This window comes from Desmodus rotundus, chromosome 2, assembly GCF_022682495.2.
Source record: "Desmodus rotundus isolate HL8 chromosome 2, HLdesRot8A.1, whole genome shotgun sequence".
Taxonomy (NCBI): domain Eukaryota; kingdom Metazoa; phylum Chordata; class Mammalia; order Chiroptera; family Phyllostomidae; genus Desmodus; species Desmodus rotundus.
The window spans coordinates 111100114-111127599 of record NC_071388.1 but is presented as its reverse complement, the minus strand read 5'-3'; positions in this window follow the sequence as shown (position 1 = coordinate 111127599).

The following is a 27486-nucleotide window of genomic DNA, read 5'->3' as shown; positions in this document are numbered from 1 at the left end:
CAAAATATATAAAGAACTCACACGACTCCACTCCAGGAAGACAAACAACCCAATTAAAAAATGGGCAAAGGACTTGAACAGACACTTCTCCAAGGAAGACATACAGAAGGCCCAGAGACATATGAAAAGATGCTCAGCATCACTAGCCATCAGAGAGATGCAAATTAAAACCACAATGAGGTATCATCTCACACCAGTCAGAATGGCCAACATAAACAAATCCACAAACAAATGTTGGAGAGGATGCGGAGAAAAGGGAACCCTAGTGCACTGTTGGTGGGAATGCAGACTGGTGAGGCCACTGTGGAAAACAATATGGAATTTCCTCAGAAAACTAAAAATGGAACTGCCCTTTGACCCAGCAATTCCACTGCTGGGATTATACCCTAAGAACACTGAAACACCAATCCAAAAGAATCTGTGCACCCCAATGTTCATAGCAGCACAATTTACAATAGCCAAATACTGGAAGCAACCGAAGTGCCCATCAGCAAACGAGTGGATCCAAAAACTATGGTATATTTACACAATGGAATTCTACGCAGCAGAGAGAAAGAAGGAGCTTATACCCTTTGCAACAGCATGGATGAAACTGGAGAGCATTATGCTAAGTGAAATAAGCCAGGAAGTGAGGGACAAATACCATATGATCTCACCTTTAACTGGAACATAAGCAATAGAAGGAAAAAGCAAACAAAATATAACCAGAGACATTGAAGTTAAGAACAATGTAACAATAGCAAGGGCGGGGGTGGGGGGTGGGGGCGGGGACAGTAGGTAGAGGGGATTACAGGAACTACTATAAAGGACACATGAACAAATCCAAGGGGGAGGGTGGAGAGGGGGGAGGGAAGTGGGTTCACCTGGGGTGGGGTGAAGGGATGGGGGAAAAGGCATACAACTGTAATTAAATAACAATAAATAAATTAAAAAAAAAAAAAAAAAAAAAAAAAAAAAAAAAAAAAAAGAAAATTAGATGAAAAAATGAAGGCTATTCTTAGAGAAACAAAGGAAAATGTACAGGGAACCAATAGTGATGCAAAGGAAACTGTGACTCAAATCAACGGTCTGGACCAGATGAAGAAAGAAACACCCAACCAGAAAAGAATGAAGAAACAAGAATTCGGAAAAATTAGGAGAAGCTTAGGAACCTCCAGGACATCTTGAAATGTTCCAACATCCGAATTATAGGGGTGCCAGAAGGAGAAGAGGAAGAACAAAAAATTGAAAACTTATTTGAACAAATAATGAAGGAGAACTTCCCTACTCTGGCAAAGGAAATAGACTTCCAGGAAGTCCAGGAAGCTCAGAGAGTCCCAAAGAAGCTGGACCCGAGGAGGAACACACCAAGGTACATCATAATTACATTACCTAAGATGAAACAGAAGGAGAGAATCTTAGAAGCAGCAAGAGAAAAGAACACAGTTACCTACAAAGGAGTTCCCATAAGACTGTCAGCTGATTTCTCCAAAGAGACCTTACAGGCAAGAAGTATTCCATGTCATGAAAGGCAAGGACCTACATCCAAGATTACTGTATCCAGCAAAGCTATCATTTAGAATGGAAGGGCAGATAAAGTGCTTCTCAGATAAGGTCAAGTTCAAGGAGTTCATCATCACCAAGCCCTTATTATATGAAATGTTAAAGGGATTTATCTAAGAAAAATAAGATAAAAAATATGAACAGTAAAAATGACAGCAAACCCACAGTTATTAACAACCACACCTAAAACCAAAACAAAAGCAAACTAAGCAAACAACTAGAACAGGAACAGAACCACAGAAATGGAGATCACATGGAGGGTTATGAACAGGGGACTGGGATGGGGGAAGAAGGGGAAAAGGTACAGAGAATAAGGATCATAAATGGTATGTAGAAAATAGACAGGGGGAGGGTAAGAATAGTATAGGAAATGTAGAAGCCAAATAGCTTATATGTATGACCCATGGACATGAACTATAGGGGGGTAATGTGGGAGGGAGGGGGTGGGCAGGATGGACTGGAGTGAAGGGGTGGAAATGGGACAACTGTAATAGAATAATCAATAAATATATTAAAAAATAAAAAATAATAAATCAGAGAAAATAAAAAATGAACAAGGGAATGAGAACTTATTTGAAGAAATAATGACAACAAACTTCCTTCACATGGGGGGAAGAAAAACACACACAGACATCCAAAAAGCACAGAGATTCCCAAACAAGATGAACCCAGACACACATACCTGCAGACACATCATAATTAAAATGGCAAAGGTTAATGACACAGAATCTAAAAAGCAGAAAGAGAAAAGCAAATAATCATCTACAAGGGAGTTCCCATAAAGCTGTTTGCTTTCTCAACAGAAATATTACAGGCCAGAAGAAAGTGGCATAATATATCCAAAGTGATTTAAAGCAAATACCTACAATCAAGACTAATTTACCCAGCAAGGCTATCATTTAAAACTGAAGAAATAATAAAAAGAGTCCCAAAGAAGATAAAGCTAAAGGTGCATGTTACCACAAAAGGAACACTACAGGAAATGTTAAAGGGCCTGCTTTATAAAGTAGAAGAGAAAATAAAGACAGAGTTAAATAAAATGGTAATAAAAATGTACCTGTCAATAAACAATTTACATGTAAATGGCTTAAATGCTATAATCAAAGTACATAGGGTAGCTGAATGGAGCAGAAAGAAAGACTCATACATATTCTGTCTAAAGAGAACAACCTCAGAATGAAAAATACACGCAGACTAAAATCAAATGGATGGCATGAGATATCTCATGCAAATGGAAATCAAAAATAAGCTGGGGTAGCAATACTTACATCTGACAAAATCAACTTAAAAGCAAACATTATAGTAAGAGACAAAGACACTAGATGATGATAAAAGGAGCAATGCAACAAGAGGGTATAAATCTGGTAAACCTTTATGCATCCCAAATAGGAGCAGCTAAATATATAAAGGATATCTTGATGGGCATACAAGGAGAGATTAACAGCAACACAGCCATAGCAGAGGATTTTAACACCCCACTGACCTCAGTGAATAGATGCTCCACACAGAAAATCAGCAAGGAAACATTGGCCTAATGATTACTAGACCAAATGGAATTATTTGAACTTTAGAGCAATTTACCCCAAAGCAGCAGAATATACATTTTATTTCCATTGCACATGAAACATTTTCTAGAATAGACTACTTGTTAGACCACAAAACAAGTATCAACAATTTAAGAAGATTGAAATGTTATCAAGCATCTTCTCTGACCATAGTAGTATGAAACTCAAAATCAACCGCAGGAAAAAGAAAAACCTAAGAAACATACAAAGTCATGGTGGCTAAACAACATGATACTAAAACAGTGAATGGGTTAGCAATGAGATCAAGGAAGAAATCAAAAGTTACCTTGAAAAAAAAGAAAATGAGAACACAACAACCCAAATCTATCAGAAACAGTGAAGTCAGTCCTAAAAGGGAAATTCATAGCATTACTGGCCTACCTCAGGAAACAAGAAAAATTGCAAATAAACAATTGACCTTTATACTTAAAGGAACTGGAAAAAAAAAAGCCCAATGTGAATAGAAGGAAAATATAAAAATGATCAGAAAAGAATTAAACAAAATAAAGTTTAACAAACAATACAAAAGATAAAAAGACCAAGAGTTGGTTCTTTCAAAAGATAAACAAGATTGACAAAAGTTTAACCAGGCCCATGGGAAAAAGAGAGAGAGGGGACTCAAGTAAATACAATCAGAAATGAAAGAAGAGAGGAAATGACTAACAAAGGATTGTAAGAAAGTAAAAACAACTTTATGCCAACAAATTAGACAATCTGACAGAAATGGATACATTCATTGAAACAAACAATTTTCCAGAACCAAATTAGGAAGAATCACTGGATCTGGATAGAGAAATTACAAATAGTAAAATTGAAGCAATAGTCAACATCTTCCAAACAAATAAGAGCTGTTGGCTAGATAGACTCAAAGGGAAATTTTACCAAACATTCATAGAAGAAATAGCAACTATTCCAAAAAAAATAAGAGAAGGGAAAACTCCCAAGTTCATTTTATGAGGCCAGCATTATCCTAATTCCAAAACCAGATACAGAAACTACAAAGGAAAAAAATATTTATAGGTTAATATCCCTAATAGAATGCAGATGCTAAAATCCTCAACAAAATATTAGCAAACCTGATCCAGCAATACATTAAAAAGATCATACACCATGATCAAGTAAGATTTACTCTGGAAATGTGAGGTAGGTGCAATGTTTGCAAATCAATCAATGTGATACACTACATAAACAACATGAATAATAAAAACTATATAATCATATTGATAGATGCAAAAATATTTGATAAATTTCAGCACTTATTTATGTTAAAACCCTGATCAAATTGGAAATAGAGGAAATATACATCAGTGTAATAGGTCCATGTATAACAATCTAACAGCCCACATTATACTGAATAGGCAAAAACTAATAGTGTTTCCCTGAATATCAGAAAAAAAGACAGGATGTCTGTAATCAATATTGCTATTCAACATAGTACTGGAAGCTCTAGGCACAGTGATCAGATAAGAAAAAGAAATAAAAGTCATTCAAATTGGAAAGGAGGAAATTGGAAGTAATACAGTGTCATTATTTGCAGAGAAAACTCTAAAGATTCTACTAAAAAGCTACTAGAACTATATAAACTAATTTTTCAATATATCAGGCTATGAAATTATCATTCAGCAATCAGTAGCATTATTTTTAATTTTAATTTTGTATTGTTATTCAATTACAATTGTGTGCCTTTTCTCCCCATCCCTCCACCCCACCCCAGCTGAACCCCCTCCCTCCCCCACCTCCACCCTCCCCTTTGATTTTGTCCATGTGTCCTTTATAGTAGTTCCTGTAATCCCCTCTCCTCACTGTCCCCTCCCCACTCCCCACTGCCCATTGTTAGATTGTTCTTAACTTCAATGTCTCTGGTTATATTTTGTTTGCTTTTTTCTTCTACTTATTATGTTCCAGTTAAAAGTGAGATCATATGGACAGCTACGTGCAAAAAAATGAAACTCAATCACCAACTTACGCCATACACAAAAATAAACTCAAGATGGATAAAAGACTTAAATATAAGTCGTAACACCATAAAAGTCCTAGAGGAAAACATTGGCAGGAAAATATCAGACATTCCACGCAGCAACATCTTCACAGACATGTCCCCTAAAACAAGGGACATAAAGGGAAGAATAAACAAATGAGACCTCATCAAAATAAAAAGCTTTTGCATGGCTAAAGAAAACTGCACCAAATTACAAAGAGAACCAACAGTATGGGAAAACATATTTGCTAATGATACCTCAGACAAGGGCCTGATCTCCAAAATATATAAAGAACTCACACGACTCCATTCCAGGAAGACAAATAACCCAATTAAAAAATGGGCAATGGACTTGAACAGACATTTCTCCAAGGAAGACATACAGAGGGCCCAGAGACATATGAAAAGATGCTCAGCATCACTAGCCATCAGAGAGATGACAATTAAAACCACAATGAGGTACCATCTCCCACCAGTCAGAGTGGCCAACATAAACAAATCCACAATCAAATGTTGGAGAGGATGCGGAGAAAAGGGAACCCTAGTGTACTGTTGGTGGGCATGCAGACTGGTGAGGCCACTGTGGAAAACAGTATGGAATTTCCTCACAAAACTAAAAATGGAACTGCCCTTTGACCCAGCAATTCTGCTGCTGGGATTATACCCCAAGAACCCTGAGACACCAATCCAGAAGAACCTGTGCACCCCAATGTTCATAGCAGCACAATTTACAATAGCCAAGTACTAGAAGCAACCTAAGTGCCCATCAGCAAATGAGTGGATCCAAAAACTATGGTATATTTACAGAATGGAATTCTATGCAGCAGAGAGAAAGAAGGAGCTTATACCCTTTGCAACAGCATGGATGGAACTAGAGAGCATTATGTTAAGTGAAGAGGCTTTTTTGCTCCATGTTTTGCTTCTGCTCCCTTTGTTGAATATTAATTGACAGTACAGACTTGTTTTTATTTCTGGGCTCTTTATTCTGATACATCAGTCTATATATCTGTTCTTCTGTGAGCACCATACTGTTGTGATTACGTTATCTTTGTAATATAGTTTGATATCAGGTATTGTGGCCCCTGTTACTTTGTTCTTCTTACTCAAAATTGCTATGGCTGTCCCGGGTCATTTATGGCTCCATATAAATTTTTGAAATGTTTGTTCTATATCTATGAAATTTGTCATTGGTATTTTAATAGGGATTTTGTTATATCTATAAATTGCTTTGGGTAATATGGACATTTTCATGATGTTGATTCTTCCAATCCATGAACATGGTATATGCTTCCATTTATTTGTGTCTTCCTTAATTTCTTTCTTCAGTGTTGTATTTTTCTCAGTACAGGTCTTTCACCTGTACTCCTAGGTAATGTTTATTCCTAGGCACTTAATTTTTGTTGTTGGTATAGCAAATGGAATTTTTTTTCCTGAATTCTGATTCTGATCTTTCATTTTTGGTGTATAAAAATACCTTTGAATTCTGAATATTGACTTTGAACCCTTCTGTTTTGCCAAATTCTTGTATTAGGTCAAGTAATTTTTTGGTGGTGTCTATAGGATTCTATGTACACTATCATATCATCTGCAAACATTGGCAGTTTTACTTCCAGCTTTCTAACTTGGATACCTTCTATTTCTCTCTCTTGTCTGATCACTGTGTCTAGAACTTCCAATACTATATTGAATAGAAGTGCTGAAAGGGGACATCCTTGTCCAAGCCATTATTTAAATAATCACATGTCTAAGTGAAAAATAACAGTGGAAATAATTTCTGTAAATAAGAGTGTGGTACTATGAGATCATATAATGCATTTGTTCTGATGTGGGTAAACAGATGAGTAAAGACTTTTAGAGAAAGTGAAGTTTGCTCTAACAAGTTCAGAATTAGTTTAAGGGAGGTGAGAGGAGTTCTTGGTGAAAGAAGATTTGTGAATCTGAGAAAATTTTTAAAAGTCCAGCAGAACACAAGAACATGTGTCTGTATGAATGTATGGTGTGTGTGTGTGTGTGTGTGTGTGTGTGTGAGAGAGAGAGAGAGAGAGAGAAAATCTATAGCAGATAAATATTGAGTGGTAGATAGCAGCCAGATTATGTAGGGCCTGTTTGCCATTGTAAGTTTTTGGCAGTTTTCATAAAAGTGTTTTATGAACAGAGAGGTCATAACATTTCTATATCAAAACATTGCTCTGATTCTAGTATAGAGAAGAAATTGGAGTTCAAGAAGAAATAACAATGGGTGAAGATTGACCATCAGTTTGGTTGATTATCTTTCTAACTTAAAGCTCTATTTCATACAAAATATGCTGTTATTACAGTAGTGCCACAATTGTAGTAAAAACATTTGCTGTATTCTTAAGTTCCTTTTCTTTATAGATCCCGTATATGAAAAAAGTTTGTTTTGCTTCACTCTGTTCATGATACTTTTATATGTCTCTTCAGAAAAGTAGAATAATCTTTTCCCATTACTATTTTGATCTAAATAACCCTAAAAGGATTACAGGGTTTCTGTTTCAGGAAATTTATCTCTAATATTTTTCACCTCTGCTCTTGTGAACAGTGAAAGTACTTATGAAGTTCAATTTTCTCCATGTATTTAATCCTGAACAGTTTAGCAAGGTCACTGAAAGTAGGTAATGGTGTTCACACAGTCCACAATTTTGCCTTCTAGCTCTTCTTCATCCTCTATCAGTGTATTGGTGTTGCTTAAAAACAAATGACTTGAAAATTTTGCTATCTTGTGTGTAAACATATTTTGGTGCTTCAAGTAGATTTCATAGAACATGCTCATTTTAAATACTAAGTCACATTTAAGGCATTCCAGTTGTTTCCCTTAGGAAATAGATAGTAGAAGTAAGCCTGATCTAAAAGGTCTCAGAGGGGCTTAGGTACACCTTAGAGTCCTGGCCCTACCTCACAAGAGTTTTATGTCTAACTCCTGTCTTTCTGAGTTCTATTTCTCATGTTACTCCCAGCACTGATGAAATTTTCCACCTGGGCTGATTTTCTCATTTTTCTCTTAATGAATTGGTTATTTATCATACCCCTGAAGCTGTGTTCTATTTGGTTTCCCTCTTTTAAAAAATCTTTTTTAAAAACTTGTCATAACAGTCCTCACCCTCAATATAACACATCTCTCTTCTAGGTTTCAGTCATTTGGACCAGATTGCCAGCATGCATCATTAACATTTATTATTATTATTATTATTATTATTATTATTTTAAACTTTTTTCTTCTTTTTTAAATTTTACTTTTTAAAGATTGTTTTTATTTATTTATTTATTTTTAGAGAGAGGGGAAAAGAAGTAGAAAGAGAGGGAGAGAAACGTCAATGTGTGATTTCCTCTCGCATACCCTCTACTGCAACCCAGGCATGTGCCTGAGTGGGAATTAAACCCATGACCCTTTGGTTCACAGGCCTGTGCTCATTCCACAGAGCTATACCAGCCAGGGCCTTTTTATTATTTATGATGATCTATTTTCATTTAAAAGATTTTAGCCCCCTGGTGTCAGTATCTCCCATTTACATGATTTCTCCATGCTTTCTAGTGATTTGCCTTATGATACCTGTTTACCACTTACTATCAATTGCCTGTTCTTCACCTAAACATTATTAAGAACCTACATCCCAGTTCATACTTTCCAGACAACAGCAGCCTAAATTTGATACCTGTCCATCTATAATTTTTTATTTATATTGATGACTTATTTAAAATATGTGTTTTATATTTGCACTCAATTTTATGGTCTAGGTCTCCAGGATTTAGTAAAGACTATGCTGAGTGATTTATTTCTGATTCATGTGGCATCTATCTGCTGGAGCAGCTAGGTCTGGAAGAACCACTGTGTAAAGGAATTCTTCATTCTCACATTTAGAGTTCAGTGCTCCTTGTTTTCCTTCTCTCTGTTCAAATGATGTGTCATCCTCCAGAGCCTATTGCTCACAGTATGATGGTCTCATCAGAGGAGGATTTCTTGCATGAAATTTAATTTCCTCTAGAATGAATTCTTTGGAGACTCAAAAGGTAAATGCAAAACATTTTTAGCGCAATGTAACTTCTGCCTCATTCCACTGAACAAAACATAAGTTTTATATACAACCCATATTCAGGGGGGAAGAGAACATAGGAGCATAAATACTGACAGTCATGTTTGATGAGGGTGAGTAGGCACCTTTAGATACTAGACACATTTTCTTGGTTTATCTGGCAGGAAAATACATGTATAGCCTCTCATTTTTAGCTTCCTTATCATTTATGCATGTCATGTAATGTTTCATGAATACCATGCTGAGGTTTTTTCACTGAAGTTCAACTACTTGCAAATGGTTCAATGAAGTCAAAACTATCTGAAGTCACTATTTTCTATCCAGGTTATATATAACCTGTAATTCAGTAAGTGCACAGACGAAGGACATTCACAAGCCAGGGCAGTTTAATCAAATCTAGTGATCAATAAAGATTTATATGTTGCAGTCCAGTTGCTCACATAATCCTACAGGGATTGTAAACATTTTTTTTAAGACTGAGATCTCATATTCGTAGTTTGATTTAGTTTACTATAGCATAGAGTTATGGATATATTATAGTCATGGCACATCATAGACAAATAGTGAATCAATAAATAAAATAAATATTCTATAAGTTTTCTGAATATATAATGTAAAAAATGTTCTGATATATGAGATCAAGTTTGCACGTGGAAAAAATTGAAAACTCAGAGTTCAAAGTATATTCAGTAGTCACATGCATGATAGGTTATTTATCATGGTTAAAAAAACATGATATGACATTTTGCTCCTTTTTAAATGCTAGTTCTTGTGTTCCCCTTTCTTTGTGTGTCACTCTTCGATGATAAATATGCAGGGCATGTTAAAAACTAGAAAAAATTAATCACCCAGTCATTTGTCTGTCATGCACCAAATCTACTGTTTAGTTGTTAATTTTTTTCACACAATTGACTATTTAGGAGTTGGCATCTTTTTCTTAAAGAGACAGATATTTTAGACTTTGAGGGCTGTATTGTCTCTGTAACAATGAATTACTTAACTCTCCCATTGTAGTGTGAAAAGAACCATGGATGATATGTGAGTGTTTGTATGTTCCAATAAAACTTTATTTAGGAAAAATAAGCTATGATGACAAAAGCCATAGCTTGTTAACCTTTGCAATAGTTTAGTCATAGTAAAGTAAATCCACAAATATTTAATATGTGCATATTTTGATAACTGAAAAAAGTAAGGCATATTTGATAGGCCTAAGAATAAATTATAAATGCTACCTAAGTTGGCTGAAATGTCAGCCCAAGAAAACCCATGCTAACATTTCAATACTGATGAATAGTAGAAGATCCTCCATGAGATAAGAAGTTGAGAGATGGGAATGTTTACAATTGCTTTGAGTATAAGTAAATAAAATTCATTTAATAACCAAACCAAATAATTTAAGTTAGTTACAAGTATAACTTTGATTTGTGACTCTTGAAAATGTCTCAATTAAAGGATATGGCCAAACAATTATCAGAAGAAAGCAGGTCAGGCTGAAATGAAATAGATTTGGGGAGACTGTCATTCTCAGCCCTCAGTTTCATGTCCTGTATTTTTATCTGTGGTCACTAAGATGATATAACCTTTTGGAAGACAAATGCCAAATAATGAGCAAGTTTATTTTAGATGAAGGATTTCTATTTAATTTCTGTGTCTACCAACCTTTCTTTGCTAGTTAGTTCATCCACAGAATATACCAGAAATGTATCTCCACATAAAATATCTACCATTGGACGTTTGAAGTCTATTTGATAAGCCATCCCATATCAACATATTATAGACAAACACAGAAAATGCTAATTCAAATGATATAAAATGATGGCCTCTATCAGTGTTTCTCAAATTTTAATTCACATACACTTCTGGGGGTCTTGTTGCAATCAACACTGATTTTATGGGTTTGGAGTAAAGCCAGGGATACTCAACCTTTTTCAAGCTTTGATGTGATTGATGATTCTCTTGGTGCATGAAATATACATAAAGTACACAATATTCTATATAATTTTAGAAGAGATTATTAGAGGCTGAGTGGTCAAGAATTCCTGGATGAAATGAGAATGGATCTATGCCTGGAAGAAGGAATTCAAATTCAATTACCTTACAATAGGCATGCCAAAGCATTCCTCGTAACAGGATGCATCAGGATAGGTGCGAGATAACAGAAGTGGTTTGAGACTGAGCCAAATCTGGTATTTATTGTTGAATATTCAGGTAAAGGCTGTCAATTAGAACAAGTAGCCAAACTAAAAGTAAGAATCAAGCCTTTACTCACAACAGTTTAAGCAAGAGGCTCCTGCCCCTGTTTAAACCCAAGGACAGAGAATAGGAAGAAAGGGAAGGGCTAGAAGGAGAATGGTACTGTGTCAAAGTGGAGAAAAGTGCCTCAGCTTAGGCTCCCCTAAAGAGGCTTCTATATGGAGGTGCCTGGGCAGATATTCAGGTAAGGAAGGTCAGACTGGCAATCAGGGAGCCTGAGTTCTTGACTGCAACTTCTTCTACAAAACTGTGTACTATGTCTGATATGTGTGTGGGAAGGGACAGTTTTTGCTCATGAGGCTTGCTTGGCAAAGTCCTGTAATTGCCTCTGGTGAGGTTTTGAAAAATTACAGACAGGGTTTTGGTTTGGAATTGAACTCCTCATCTACTTTATATCTCCAAGTGACAACCCCTATGCAGGTTCAGACACTGTTTCCAGGAAGAAATCCAAATGTTACCAAATCTTTCAAGATAAGCCTGAAATTTATATGTGATGTCTGATTTTCAAACATGATAATAATTTTTGAATTATTATTCTTATTTTAAATATTTTTATTTAATTTTTTTTCCATTACCATTTGTCTCCCTTATACTCTCTCCCCCTGCAATCACTACACTGTTGTCTATGTCCATGAGTCCTTTTTCCCTTTTTTCAATACCTCCACCCCCTAAACCCCCCCCCATAACTGTCTTTGAACTCAAACATATTTTACCATCCTGATCCAGCCTCAAAGCCAAAAGTTTGAAATTTCTGCTTGCAAGAATGATAGAATTTGGCTGAAAAACAAGGTTCTGGAGGAAAATAGAGTGTGAGAAAAAGTTAAAAATCAATACTTTGAGCTAAGGTTGATGTAACATGAGATCAGGCCAATTGATTTTTATTTGAAGTTTATTTTATTTCTCAATAGATATTTAAATTGTTTCCACACCTTGCCTATTTTGAAAAGTATTGCAAAAATTATTGCCATTATCCCTTCTAGATCTTATTTTCAATTTTCTTTCTACCTTAGAAATAGGGTTGCTGGATCATGTGGTAGTTCTATTTTTATTTTAAGATTTTTTTTATTTATCTTTAGTCAGAGGGAAAGAGAGGGAAAAGGAGAGGGAGAGAAACATCAATATGTGGTTGACTCTTGCATGCCCCACCGTGGGGGACCTGGCCCGAAACCCAGGGTTGTGCCCTCACTGGGAATTGAACTAGTAACCCTTTGGGTTACAGGCTGGCACTCAATCCACTGAGCCACACCAGCCAGGGCTATTTTTATTTTTTGAGGAAACTCCATACTGGTTTCCATAGTGACTGAAGCAATTTTCAATGCAGTAAGCAAGGGTTCCAATTTCTTCACTTCCTCACAAATACTTGTCTTTATTGACTGATTGATTGATTGATTGATAATAGCCACCCTGACAGGTGTGAGGTGATATGTCAATGTGGTTTTGATTTGATCATATATAGATACTATCAAATACCATTTAGCCTTTAAAAAAAAGGAAATTCTGACATGATACAATATGCATGAACCTTGAGGGCATTGTAGTTAGTGAAATAAGCCAGTCATGGAATGAGAATTGCTGCATGATTGCACTAACATTAGGTAACTAAAATAGTCAATTCATAGAATCAAGCAGTAGAATGGTGGTTTTCAGGGGCTGAGAGGAAAGAGAAATGGGAAGTTAGATATCAATGGGCTTAAAGTTTCAGTTAAGATGGTGTATAAGCTATAGAGATCTGTTGTACATTACCTCTGTGGTCAACCTATAAAGTACTGTACACTTAAAAATTTGTGAATGGGGCCCTGCTCATGGTAAGTATCCTAACATAATAAAAAAAAATTAAAGCTCTTAAAATTTATTTTATCTCCTAACTGGCTCCATATTATGAGGCTCCTAGAACTTCTCAAATGAGGCATGTGTTCAAGACCTGAGCCCTGCATGTAGGAGATTTGTTCAAAGGCAAAGAATTCCTGAGCTGTTTCTTGTCAAAATGTCACAGTTCTCAGAGTTATAGTTCATCACACTCAAGCACTCTAGAAAGCAATTGTCCACACAGGACCTAACAGACCCAAACTAAAATGATTTTTTTCTGACATAATAAACATCCTGTGGAGTAAAGATTAAAGGGATACATTTATTTTACTGAACTATCGACTTGATCATGGGGCTGAAATTCACAGGGTGCCCTACAATGAAAGTGACAGTGATGTGTTTGTGTATTTTTAAATATGTACCATTGTGAGTGCCAAGAAACAAAGATAAATCTTTCTAAAGAATGATAAGAGATTTTTCTGATTTAGAAATTAATGCATCTCTAAAAAAATAAAAATAAAATAAAATAGAACCATTTGCCAGACTCCAAATCTAAGGGCAGTTTTTTTTTTTCTGTCATCCATTCCCCACACATGGAGACTTGTTAAGTCCTTTACTAGAATGCTGTTTGTCACTGTCTTGTCCTTAGGGTCCCATTTTTCCAACCAAGCTCAGACATTTTACCAGTGATGGCAATTGTTACATCAACTTTCTAAGAGGCCTCTGTGTTCAGTGTCTCAGTTGAAGCACATTACTTAAAATCATCTTTTCAGAAATTTTAGCTCCATTTTCACTTTCAGTATATTCAATGAACCCAGTCCAATTACAGGGAAAAAAGCAGATTTTAAAAAGCTTTTTAATTTTTTTTATTATTGTTCTTCAAATACAGTTGTCTCCATTTTCACCCAATTTTTATTGAAGACTGCTCACCTCTACCACTTCAATTGCATTTATTCCCAATTTTTTTGCTACATACAGATTTTAGGTTTATATTTTTCAAAAGATAGAATTTTTAACTTTATATCTTTTAATTCATGGCCTATAATATCTCCTTTCCTTTCTCTTTTTGATGCTTATTCACCCTTACAATCAAATTCATATCATAATTTCATGGGAAGCTTTTTCTTGTCTTTAGTCCAATAATTTTTTTTCTTTTTTAGACTATTAATTTTTTTAATTATTTTTTTAAGATTTTAGTTTTTTATTTTTAGAGAGAGGGGGAGAGAGAGAGAAAGAGAGGGAGAGAACATTAATGTGTGGTTGCCTGTCATGCACTCTCAACTGGGGACCTGGCCTGCAATGCAGACATGTACCTTGACTGGGAATTGAACCCGTAACCCCTTCATTCACAGGCTGGCACTCAATTCACTGAGCCACACCAACCAGGGTCCAATAAAGTTTTTAAAAAATTATTCAAATTCCTTAATGTCTGAGAATTTTTGTGTGTGTATGGAGAAACAGTAACACTATATGAATTTGATTTAATTACCTTAGAAATATTTTAACATGTAAGATTTATTGACATATTGATTATCAATATAACATTTATTCATATATAAAATAATCAAAATTCAAATATTATCCTTTACTGTACAACTCATCAATCAAAATTAAACATATTGAATTTCCTTGAACTTATTATAGAAATTTAATCAAATTTTTCTAAGCAAATTAATTTAAATGTTTTACTACCTTTTAACAGACAAAAGAAACAAAACATAGTAGGTTTTACTTGTTATATCAAGTGAGTTTTAGTCACATATTTCATCCAAATTTTATTTTTGAAGCTTGGGTTTTTACCATAAGTTAATTACTAACTTATCATGACAATATGTTATATTGTTGTATGTTAACTTATTCATATAATTAGAAATTCTAAAAATCTTTACAAATATAGTTGGATCTCCTAGGACATTAAGTTCAAATCTTCATAGACAATTTTCATTTAAAAAACAATTGTTGAATTAATGTTGGAACTCACCGTCAGACCATATTGTTACACCACCATCAATGGTCACCATTTGCTATACTTTTTTCAATGTGCATATTTTATCTTTGGTGATGGTAGATTCTATTCAATAGTGCAAAGAACTGACTCACTCCACACATTTTTATTTTCATTCCTTTCTAACTGTACATGCATACAAACACATGCTTAAAAGGAAAAACATTACACCACTCATATTCATTATCATTAAATTATTGTATTGATATGTATAAAATGTTCAACCATTTTAACTAAATTTTATAGAGCCCATAATAAATATACCATTTCTATGTTATTATAAACTCATATTTGTTCATAAATAAACTATAATTATACTTATTAATGCATAGATTGTCATTGTCTGGACATTAGAATCTCCTTTGTCTCTTTAGTGTTCTGACATTCTTTAAAGTATCCTTGAATTTTGGCAATGATTATCTAGAGATTTTAGAGTACTCTATACAGATCTCTGTTTCCAGCTACATTATAACCTATAGGAGACCTTTGTAGATATTGTTTTAAAAAGATGATATTTCTTTCTGATGGACATAGCTTCCTGCCAAATGTCAGTCACTGGTGAATGGGGTAGCAGTGTGCTTACACAAATACTTCACCTGTTTACAGAAGCCCAGCCTCCTCACTTTCAATAAAGGTCAGTATTAGAGACTAGTATTTCATTCTTGGTCATTTATTTACATGCAAAAATTGGACAGAAGCACTACTGAAATAATTGCATAGTGCTTAAATCATGTGATTGTCTGAATCCTGGCTCTGCCCCTGTTTATCTGACTTTGGGAAGCTCACCAGTTATGTCCACACTTTTGCTTCACTAGGAAGTCAGAGAAAAGGGGCCCTTGGAAACAGTTTCAGGGGGTTATTTTATTTTATTTTTTTAAAATTTTTTATTGTTATTCAATTACAGTTGTCTGCCTTTTCTCCCCATCCCTCCACCCCACCCCAGCCGATCCCACCTCCCTCCCCCGCCTCCACCCTCCCCCTTGATTTTGTCCATGTGTCCTTTATAGTAGTTCCTGTAAACCACTCTCCCCACTGTCCCCTCCCCACTGCTCTCTGGCTATTGGTAGATTGTTCTTAACTTCAATGTCTCTGGTTATATTTTGTTTGCTTTTTTCTTTTGTTCAGGGGTTTAGCCCAGACAAGCTGTTGCTACCTATTGCTTCTCTGGTTGCAAGTCTCATAGGGACTCTTAGAATTTAGAGATATATGCCTGTGGGGGAAGACGAAGGGGAAGAGGAAAACATGGGTATGCTCCTCAGAAGAAGAGCCTGCACTGGTCCTTTTTCTTGTGGTGTTTATTTCTCTCTTTCAGGAAGGTATGTTAATGGAAACCTCAGGGGAGGGTTTAGCAGAATACTCATTGGTTTTCCAGGTGTGCTCTTTCCAGGTCATGGTCTTTGCTGTTTAGTCAGTGCCAGAACAGGGGCTCATTCGTCATTGCAGCTGGTCCTGGTGTTGACCACTTAAATTTGCTGCTTTTCTGGGCATGGAGCGGAAATACAACTGAGGCCTCTCAATGTTATCTCTAGGGAGGTGACCTTCTGTATCTGGCTATAAATTGCTTGACCAGTTTATTCAGCTATCTATCTTAGTTTTCCCATTCAACTTGCCAAGGAATTTTTCTAGCATCTTACTATCCTGCCTCATAAAGAGCAGGTAAATGGTAAGGCAGGGATTACAACTTTGCTCTATCTGATTAAATGACTATGATTTTGCTTCCTATAATTCAGCTCACATTTGTGGTCAATGTTTCTCATGGATTAATGTTTTAAGTGCTCTGACTAAAATGTTAGAATTGGAGAGGTTTAAACAAAATTATTAATTTTCTAATTTTTAAACTATAGGACTCACTATAGAGAATTAAATAATTATTTTCTTGATCTTTCTATGCCTCCATTTCTATTATGGTAGAATAAATATGGTAATAGTATTCCTTCATAGATTGTTGTGGTAATTAAAAAAATAAATACAGGAAAAGTCCCTTTCAAATAGAAAGAACTCAATTAGGGTTAGTTACTGTTGTTGTTACAATTATCCTTCTTATACAGTCTTTCTCATACAGAGAAACAGAGGTAGGCAGCTCTGGAGTAAAAAAAAAAATCCTGTAGCTTTGCATATAAGATGAGCCCAAAGCCCCTTGTACCAAGGCTGGACCAAAGCTATACACTTACCAATGTTGTGAATTTAGTGTTATGCTCATCCTATTTCCAAGCTTCTAGGGAAGTATACCCCTTTCCTGAGATTTGCAAACATTATTTTAGATGATATTCATTCTGTGCTGTTTTTTTTTCTGCAATTTCAACTGAGATTCCTAAAAACCAATGGTCTCTTCTCTAAAATAAATCTTAACATATTCTGTTTAGTGTTGGTGATGGCTGAATCAGTCTCACTTGTAGCTTGGTGAAACAACTCTCATATGTGCTATGAATTTAATGGTACCTGGAAGTCTCTTTTAAAAATGTTTTTATTCATTTCATCTTAAAATGTACTATTTTATTTTAAAATGTTTTATTTTGTTGAGTGAGTCCCTGAAATTCCAAGTATACATGTTTTTTGTTTATCAGGTTCATACGACATTTAAAATTCAAGTGCAAGTGGAAGAGAATAAATGCACATGCATATTCCCCACACACGTATTGCCTTTCTTCCACATATACATATTGAGCCAATATAGAGGCTTTAGGAGTATAAAGACAGTGTCTGCAACCTATAGGAGCACAGACCTTCAAAGTGACCAAGCAGAAAACTTACTGACATGTGTCGTACTGCTTTCTATTAGATAGCTATGCAGAGTGGGGCAAAGAGGAAGTGATGGCTCTGCTAGTAGGATAGTGCAATGTGGAAGGGGGCATCCCAAAGTACCTTCCACTTGGATTGAGGAGTAAGGGATAAGTTGAATTTTTCTAAACAACCAAAATAAGAAGGGAATTCTGTGTAGATCGGTGGCTAGTGCAGAATACAGAGGTCTGGAAATCCAGGGCAAGTTCTGCAACCACAAAATCAATAAGAAAGGCTAAAGTATAATGATTGAGTGCATGTGTGTGTGTGCATGACAGGGAAAACAGGGGTGCTGAAAAATCATGGATTTTCTTCTCTGCAAACCATGAGAAGAAGCTTGAACGTGATCCTGAAAAGTATCGAGATATTTTGATGGCTTGTATGCAAAGTGCTGGTATGATAAGACTGATTCAAAAGAACATAAGCACCCCTATGTTCATTGCAGTGCTCTTTGTCCAAGACAAGAAAGCAGGCCATGTGTCCATCAGTAGATGAGTGGATAAAACAACTATGACACATTTACACAATGGAATGCTACTCAGACATATAAAAAGGAAAATTTTACCCTTTGTGAGAGTATGGATGGACCTGGAGACTATTAATGCAAAGTGCAATAAGCCAGTAAGAGAAAGACAAACACCATATGATTTCACTCATAGGGGGAATCTAATGAACAAACTGAATTAACAATGAAAATGGGGACAGACTCATAGATGGAGAGCAGGATGACAGTGAACAGGGAGGGATGTTAGGGGTGGAGAGATTGAGCAAAAAGGAAAAAGGACTAATGGATGCAGGCAACAGTGTGGTGATTACGGGGGAGAGGGGAGTATAAGGGGTCTAAATGGTAATGGAAAAATACATTTTTAACAGATAAAAATAATAGAACTCACACTTTCTGAAATCTACCAAAATTCCCTATTTCAGTGCCTTTCTCTTTTATCTTAGCTTCCATGTTCTTTATTGCCTCCAATATAAAGAAATGCACAGAAATTCCATAAAATAATCATCTTAGAACTCCTAAAATATGGTTATTGGGCACTAGAACAAAATGGAAAGGAGACTAAAGTAGGGGTCTAGGTTAGGCACCAATAATATGGACTTCGGAATCACAAGGCTGGAGTAACTCTCAGAACTGCCTTTACTGTCTGTTTGATGTTACACAAATTAATTAACTTCTGTTAATTTGCTTTCTTTGATTGTAAATAATTATCAATACCTGGTATGGATACTGAGGAAAATGTATTATAACATTCCATCTACTATCATAGATTCACATTCAGTTTTTAAAGATTCTTGCATGCTGGAGTTCTACCACTACTGTTTAATATTATGACCACTAGTTTCTTTTCCTGGGTAGCCTGGCCAGATATTCATGCTATAACTGAGTCACATATGTGATAAATATGAGCTGTACCAGTGGGATTTACATTTGGAATTGACAGAGGGTAAACTTAATGTACTTCCTGAACATTTAAGTCAGCAGAGTTTTATTTGCAAATAAAAGAGTCAGAGCACTTTTATATAATTTCTATTGACTTTTCTGTCATAAGTTGGCCCAAATTTAAGCATTTAAACAATTATGAATTGTCCGGGGGGGGGGGCTTTAACACAGTCCCCCAGTCCGCCACGGATGAAGAATAAGTCTACCAAGACATGATCTGCTTGGGGAGGAGAGGTGGCCAATCTCTCAAACGAGAAGGGCCCACAGTCTTTCCCTCCATGGGCTTTTATTAGGTTCATTCGCATAGGAATGCAGATAAAGCTCATCAATCATTGCCAGCCAGTAAGGGTGTGGGCCATAAAACTTTAAGCGCCAGACTCATCTCAGGTCTGGACCCTTATCTCTTAAACTGAGGGTACAAATTAAGTAGGTTTCACAGGAATGTACGTATTTTTCTTAGGCATGATTCCCCAGGGAATCTGCCCTTCCCAGCATAGGACTGCACTGCCCTCTGTTATTGCTTCAGGCTTAAGTCAGGCAAGGGAAGTAAGGCAGCCAAGAGATTAGGAGACTTCTTGCAGACAGAATGAGGACTCAGGCTATTTCAAAGCCGAGGGGCAAGGGTCCATCACCCCCTTTTGCTACAGTCCCCAGAGTCCTTCCCTGCGAGCTTATGCCTGGTGACCAGAGCTTATCTTAGGTCGATCCTCCCTTGAGGATTCTTACCCATCATTGGCTAACTGGTCAAGCTCAGGGCCAAGCAGGGTGAAGTGGGCAGAGATGGCACTTCTGCCAGGGAGGTCAGCTTTGTCTCCTTAGTGGCTTATGGTCCCAACTCTGACTCAGCCTTAACCATGGGGGGTTACAGCCTCTGAAACCAGGCATGGCGGTTCCCAACAATGAATCATATTTCTTGATTAATTTACTTCATTATCTAATACTCAGAGAAGAACTCCTTCAGTGACATACAGCTCAGAGGAATTTGGGCTTGTGTAAACACTTCTAGAGGTGAATGGAGGAAGTGCAGATGACTCTTACAGGAAGCTTGTGATCCATTTTTATCATCTGTATGATCCATGTTTATCATCTGTACATATATGTTTATAATACAAGGTTTACTGGAGATAATATGAGAACATATCTTAGGTCCTCTGCCTGCACTCATTTATCTCTAGTTTAGAACTAATCTAGAGTTTAGACTCACACAGGTTTAGGGTTAGTTCCTCTTGATAGAAACAACTGTATTTATCTCTCAAGCACTTGATTTTGAAAGTATTTTTTATTGTTCAATTGTTACAGCTCACATACAATATTATACTAGCTTCAGGTGTAAACACTTTATATGCCCATGACTGTTCTATAACTGCCAATTTGTAATTCTTAATCTTTTCACCTTTTTATCCAGCCTTCCGACATCTTCCAATCTGGCAAAAAATTGATTTGTTCTCTGCATCTATGAGTTTGGTTATATTATTGTTTTGTTTCCTCTTTTTTTTTTGGTTCCACATATAAGTGAAATCTTGTGGTATTTATGTTGCTCTTTATGACTTATTTATCTAATTTAATACTTAGTACTTAATACTTATTAATACTTAGTATAATATTCTCTGGGTTTGTCTATGGTGTCTCAATGGTAAGATTTCATTATTATTTTTTATGCCTGAGAAATATTCTATTGTATACATGTCCCCCATCTTCTACAGATGGACATTTAAGTTGCCTCCATATCTTGGTTATAGTAAATTCTACAACAAAGAACATCATAAACCTTTTGAAATTAGTGCATAGGATTTCTTCAGATAATTACCAAGATGTGGAGTCACTGGGTCACAGGATCACTGTATTTTTAATTTTTTGAATAACCTTTATACTGTTTTCTATGTGGGTTCTAAATTGACAACCAATACCTGCCTGTGATTTTCTTCTCTGCCAGCTGGAATGTAGGGATGGGGTTCTCCTGATCCCTGGCCAAGTCAAAACCCTCAGCAGAACTTCTGATGGAGGCTGACTGTTGAGATAAAATGAGACCCTTCTTCACTCCTTACAGTCTCAGATCATACCAGCCTTTTTATATCCACATTTGCCTCATATCTTTCTTGTAAGATTTTTTTTTCTTGTAGATTTTGGGTGCTTCTTTGTTGTTATTGCTGTCTATTTTTTTTAGTCTTTGCATTATGTCTTTGTTATAATTCAAAGATTTTTCAGACTCCTGTAGCTTTTCAGCAATTCTCTAAAAGTTCCTTATCTGTCCGCTCTGAGGCCTCTTTTCTAGCACTCACCTCCATCTTTTTTCCCTTTGTTTCTGAGGGATTGTTTCTGACTTGCAGCATAGTTCTTTGATGAACTTGACCTTTCTTTTGGGTTGGGTCATTGTTATATGACCATATGTCTTCATATGTTTTGTTTTCACATTTACTTTGCTGTAATCTATCAATAATACCTTCCTAAGAAAGTGAGTTAAAGTTCTTTTTAATCATTGCATTTGTAAAAACTGTATTATCCTCACATTTTACTGATAGTTTGGCTATATGAAGAATTGTCCAGCTGTACCATACATATCTGCTGAGAATCTGACAGGAGATTCCATCACCTCTAAAATATGTTGCAGCCTCTGATGTTGCTGTGACATTTGACTATGGGTGATGTTGTCTTTTGTCCAAAAGAATTGCTATTTTCCTTTGATTCCAGCATATTTACCTCATTCATGTTTGCATATTTTTCCTCCCTTCATTTCGCTCTCCTTCGACATCATTTTTATTGGTTAGTTGTTAGAGATTTTAGATTATTCTCCTATAGGGCTTATCATTATTTTGCTAGTGTCTCTACATTCTCGGCATTATTTTTGTTTTTCTCTTTTAATTAAATTGTTTATTTTGGCAAAGTGTATTTACTATTTAAGAGTATTTTCTAGTACCAAGATTTTTTTTTTATAACAGCATGTTCTACGGATGCCTTTCTTAATTTCTCAAGTCTCCCTAAAACACTAAGTGGATCTCTCTCTTTCTCTCTCCCTCTCTCTCACTCTTATTAAATTCATTGTTTTGGGAGGAAGAGAGAAACACTGATTTGTTGTTCCACTATTTATGTATTCATTGGTTGATTCTTGTATGTGCCCATCTGGGCATCAAACCCACAACCTTTATGTGTGGGATGATGCTCTAACCAACTGAGCTACCTTCCAGGGCCTCTCCCTTTCTTTTGAAAGTGATTGTGGAGATCTTTTTCCTAAATTATAGTTACTTCCCTTGAGAATGCTCCTTTTTCTGCTATCTTCTCTCCTCTAGGCTTTTTTCATGTGTGGTGATCTTGAGACACACTCATGTTTGAGAGCAACATATACAGTTTGCCTTTGAGAACAGTAGGTCCATAGTCAGGAATCCCTCCAGGTGACATTGATCATTATTCTGGGGCATGTCAGAGCCATGGGGGCTATCTAGGGGCACCAGCCTGCCTTCTTGTTTCTCAGTAGTGTAACTGGTCCTACCTTGTTGAACAAGATGTGGAAACAAAATTTAGTTTATACCACTTACTGGTAGTACTTGTGCACACTTAAACTTTTTTTTCACCCATCCCTCCAACCTTCCTCCCATCTAGCAATCATCAAAATGTTCTCTTTATCTGTGAGCCTGTTTCTGTTTTGCTTGGTCATTTTTTTTAGATGTATTTTGTCTGGTGTATATATTGCTACCCCACTTTTGATTGTTTCCATTTTCACAAAATATGATTTTTTATCCCTTTTTTTTAGTCTGTGTGTGTCTTTTGATGTGCAGTGAGTCTCTTGTACACAGAATATGTAAGGGACTTGATTTGTTATCCATTCAGCCTCCATGTCTTTTGATTGGAGCAATTTAACCCATTTATTTTTAAAATCTTACATTGAACACTGGATTGAGGAGAAATATTTAAGCCTTGCCTCCTTTCTTGCCAGTAAACTCACAAATAAAGCTCTTCACTTTTCTCAAAATTTGGTGCCACAGTGCTGGCTTCTGTGCATGTCAGACAGCGAGGCCTGGCTTGGCAATAGAACACTGCATAGCTCGTCACTGCCCAGTCACTGTCCTTTCAGCTGTCTGCCCACCTCAATAGCAAGCCTTCATTGTCTTCTCTTCAGGTTCCTCTTTGATTTTCTGACCCAGAAGAATTAAGAGGCCCTGGGCTATGTCCTGGCCCTCTTTTCTCCTCCACCTTCATTCACACTCCTTCCAAGCTCTCCTTATAACACATGGTTTTGAGAAAAAAAAGTACATGGTGATATCTTCAAAGTATCTCTACCCTGGTGCTTTTCTCATAGCCTCAGAATTGACACTTAACTGCCTATCTAGTCTCTCTACTTGGATGTCTAATGGGCATCTCAGACTTTAAATTCCTTTGTCCAACCCTTCCTATCTTAGCAAAGTGCAAGCCTCCTTATAACTGCTCAGGGAGAATTGACCCCTCTCCCTCTTCGTATTTATCTTCCTGTATCTCTCTTTCCCCTTGTCTTTCCATATTCTCTTCCTCTCCCTGCCACCCTACATCCACCCTAGTCCACCCTAGTCCAGTCTGTAGTTCAATTGTAATTTAGATGTAATTATGGGAGGATGGATGTACCAAATTTTTCTATTCCACCACTTTGCCCAAAATCCCTCTATTCCTTCTGAGTCTTAACCACCACACTGTGGGTCTCAGAATAGCCTGTACCATATCTATGCTTCATATACCAGTATTGGCATAGATTATATTTTATATTATTAGTTATAAGAATTCTGTTCAGCTAGTCTTCAGATGATGCTCAGTTATGGTTGTTCTATAATTTAGTTGTAGTTTTGGTATGGACACAAAAAGTGGTGAACACAACATTTACCTACTTTACTAGCTTGACAGGAAGTTGAAAATAAATTTTAAAAATATTTTCAAGTGTATTTCTACTTCTATAAAGCTAACAAATATTGAGATATTATAATTCAATAATTTAATTCTTAAACATTTTTGAGAGCCATTGGATAACAAAATTTGATTGAAATGTTGTCCTTCTTAAAGTCAGAAGCAGAGGAGGAAGATGGCTACAAAGTACATGGGAGCTGACCCACTTGCTCATGCACAACTTGGACACTTAGCTGATCTACCCCCCCAAAAATTGAACGGTCAACAGATTTTATCTGATATGAAAATTGGAAGCCAAAGTTTGCAGAAGACACCTCAAAATGAGTACACACAAGACAATGCGAGAATCATGACTACAAGTAAGCCAGCTTGAGGGGAGAACACACCAACAAAGAAGTCACCAACAAGCAAAGCCAAAGTACAACAAAAGAGTCCACATAAACTGGAGAAAGGGCAACCTTAGAACATCCGAAAAGGAGATCAAAAAGACTGTACCACTGAGTCCCACAGAACTCCTACCAAAGAAGTCTATACCACAAAGACAGGCAAGTAAAGTAGACAATCCTGAGACAAAGAAACCAACATATAGAGTCACCTAAAATGGAGAGACAAAGAAAAAAAAAACAATAAAAACGGAGGAATCTTCAGTAAAAGACATAAATGAAATTGAGGCAAGCAATCTATCAGATATAAAATTCAAAAAAATGTTTATAAGGATGCTCAAGAAATTCAGTGACAACTACAAGGAACTGAGTGGGAACTACAACGGAATGAAAAAGGAAAAAGAAACTATAAACAAAACCAGGAAGAAATGAAGAATATAATATCTGGAACTACAAGAGGGAATTACAAGCAGGTTGGATAAGGCAGAGGAGTGAATCAGTGAGCAGGAAGACAGGGTAGAAAAAATACCCAAGTAGAGCAACAGCAAAAAAAAAAAAAAAAAAGTTCAAAAAGTATAATAATAACATAAGGCAACTTCAGGACACCATGAAATATAACAACATTTGCATCATAGGAATACCAGAAATAGAAGAAAAGGAGCAAGGGAAAGAAAACCTGTTTGGAAAAAAAAATGAAAGAAAGATCCCTAATTTGGAAAGGGAGAAAGCCACACAAGTTCAGCAAGCACAGAGGGTGCCAATCAAGATGAACCTAAAGGCGCCTACTCCAAGACACATCATAGTAAAAATGACAAACTTTAAATACAAGGAGAGAACCTTAAAAGCAGCAAAGGAGAAATAGTTAATAAAATATAAGGGAGCTCCAATAAGGCTAGCAGCTGATTTATCAACAGAAATACTGCAAGCCAGAAGGGAATGGCAAGAAATATTCCAAGTAATGAAAAGCAAAGACCTGAAAACAAGAATACTTTACCCCGAGTCTCTCATTTAAATTGGAAGGTGAAACAAGCAGTTACCCAGATAAGTTAAGGCTAAGAAAATACACCTCCACCAAACCAGCACTGCAAGACATGCTAAATGGACAGGTTTAACAGATAAAGGGTGAGAGAGGGAAAAATAGCTATGAAGAGAAAAAAGTGAAAATGAATAGTATCTATCAATAGTAACCTTAAAAGTAAGTGGATTAAAATCTCTAATCAAAAGACATAGAGTGGCTGAATGGATAAGAAAAAAAGACCCATGCCCTGGCTGGTATGGCTCATTGGATTGGGTGCCAGCCTGCAAAGCAAACAGTCACTGGCTCGGTCCCCAGTCAGGGCACATGCCTGGGTTGTAGCCAGGTCCCTGTTGGGGGAATACATGAGAGACAACTACCCACTGCTGTTCCTCTCTGTCTCTTTCCTCTCCCTCCCTCTCTAAAAATAAACAAATAAAAGCTTTAAAAATAAAAGTATATATGACCCACAAGAGGCTCACCTCAGAAAAAAAGACCTACACAGACTGAAAGTGAAGGGTTGGAAAATATATTCCAAGAAAAGGGACAGGAAAAAAAAAGCTGGGGTAGTAATACTTGTATCAGACAAAATAGATTTCAAAACAAAGGCCACAAAGAGAGACACATAAGGTCACTTCACAATACTTAAGGTAAGAATCCATCAAGTAGATATAAACATTGTAAACACAAATACACCCAACATAGGAACACCCAAATACATGAGGAAAATTTTGGAAGACTTCAAAAAGGATATAGACAGAAGTATACTTATAGCAGGGAATTGCAACACCCCACTGTCAACAAAGGACAGATCTTCCAAACAAAAAATCAACAAGGACATTGTGGTATGGAACAACATGCTAGATCAGATGGACTTAACTGATACATATAGAACTTTTCATCCCAAAGAAACAAAATACACATTCTTTTCAAATGCATATGGAACATGTTCAAAGATACCACATGATAGAACACAAAACAAGCCTCAATAAGTTCAAAAAAATGAAATTATATCAAGCATTTTCTCACATTACAATGGATTGAAATGAGACACCAACCTCAAGTAAAAAAAAAAACTAAAATCATTCAAATTAATGGAGACTGAGTACCATATTATTAAAAAATGAATGGGTAAACAATAAGACCAAGCAAGAAATCAGACAGTTTCTGGAAACAAATGAAAATGAACACACAATGGTCCAAAACTTATGGGATATGGCGAAGGTAGTCCTGAGAAGGAAGTTCATAGCAATTAAGCCTGCCTAAAAAAGGTAGAAACTTTACAAATAAACAATCTAACTCTACATCTACAAGAACTACAGGAAAAAAAATTGCAGAGTGAGTAGGAGGGAATAATCAAAATCAGAGCATGATTAAATGACATACAGATTAAACAACAATCCTAAGGACCTGGATCTTTGAAAATATGAGCAAAATCAATAAGATTTTAACTAGATTCATCAAAAAAAAAGCATAGGACTCAAATAAATAAAATCAGAACTGAATGAGAAATCATTATAAACCATACCACAGAAATACAAAGGAGTATAAAAAATTACCACAAAGAAAAATATGCCAAGAAATGTGAAAGCCTGGGTGAAATGGACAAATTTCTAGAAACATATAATCCTCCAAAACTATGTCAAGAAGAAGTAGAAAGCCTGAATAGACCAATAACAGCTAGTGAAATTGAAGCAGTAATCAAAACACTCCCATCACACAAAAGGCCTGGATTGGAAAGATTCACAGGAGAATGTTACCAAACATTTAGAGAAGAGCTAACTCCAATTCTCCTCAAACTACTT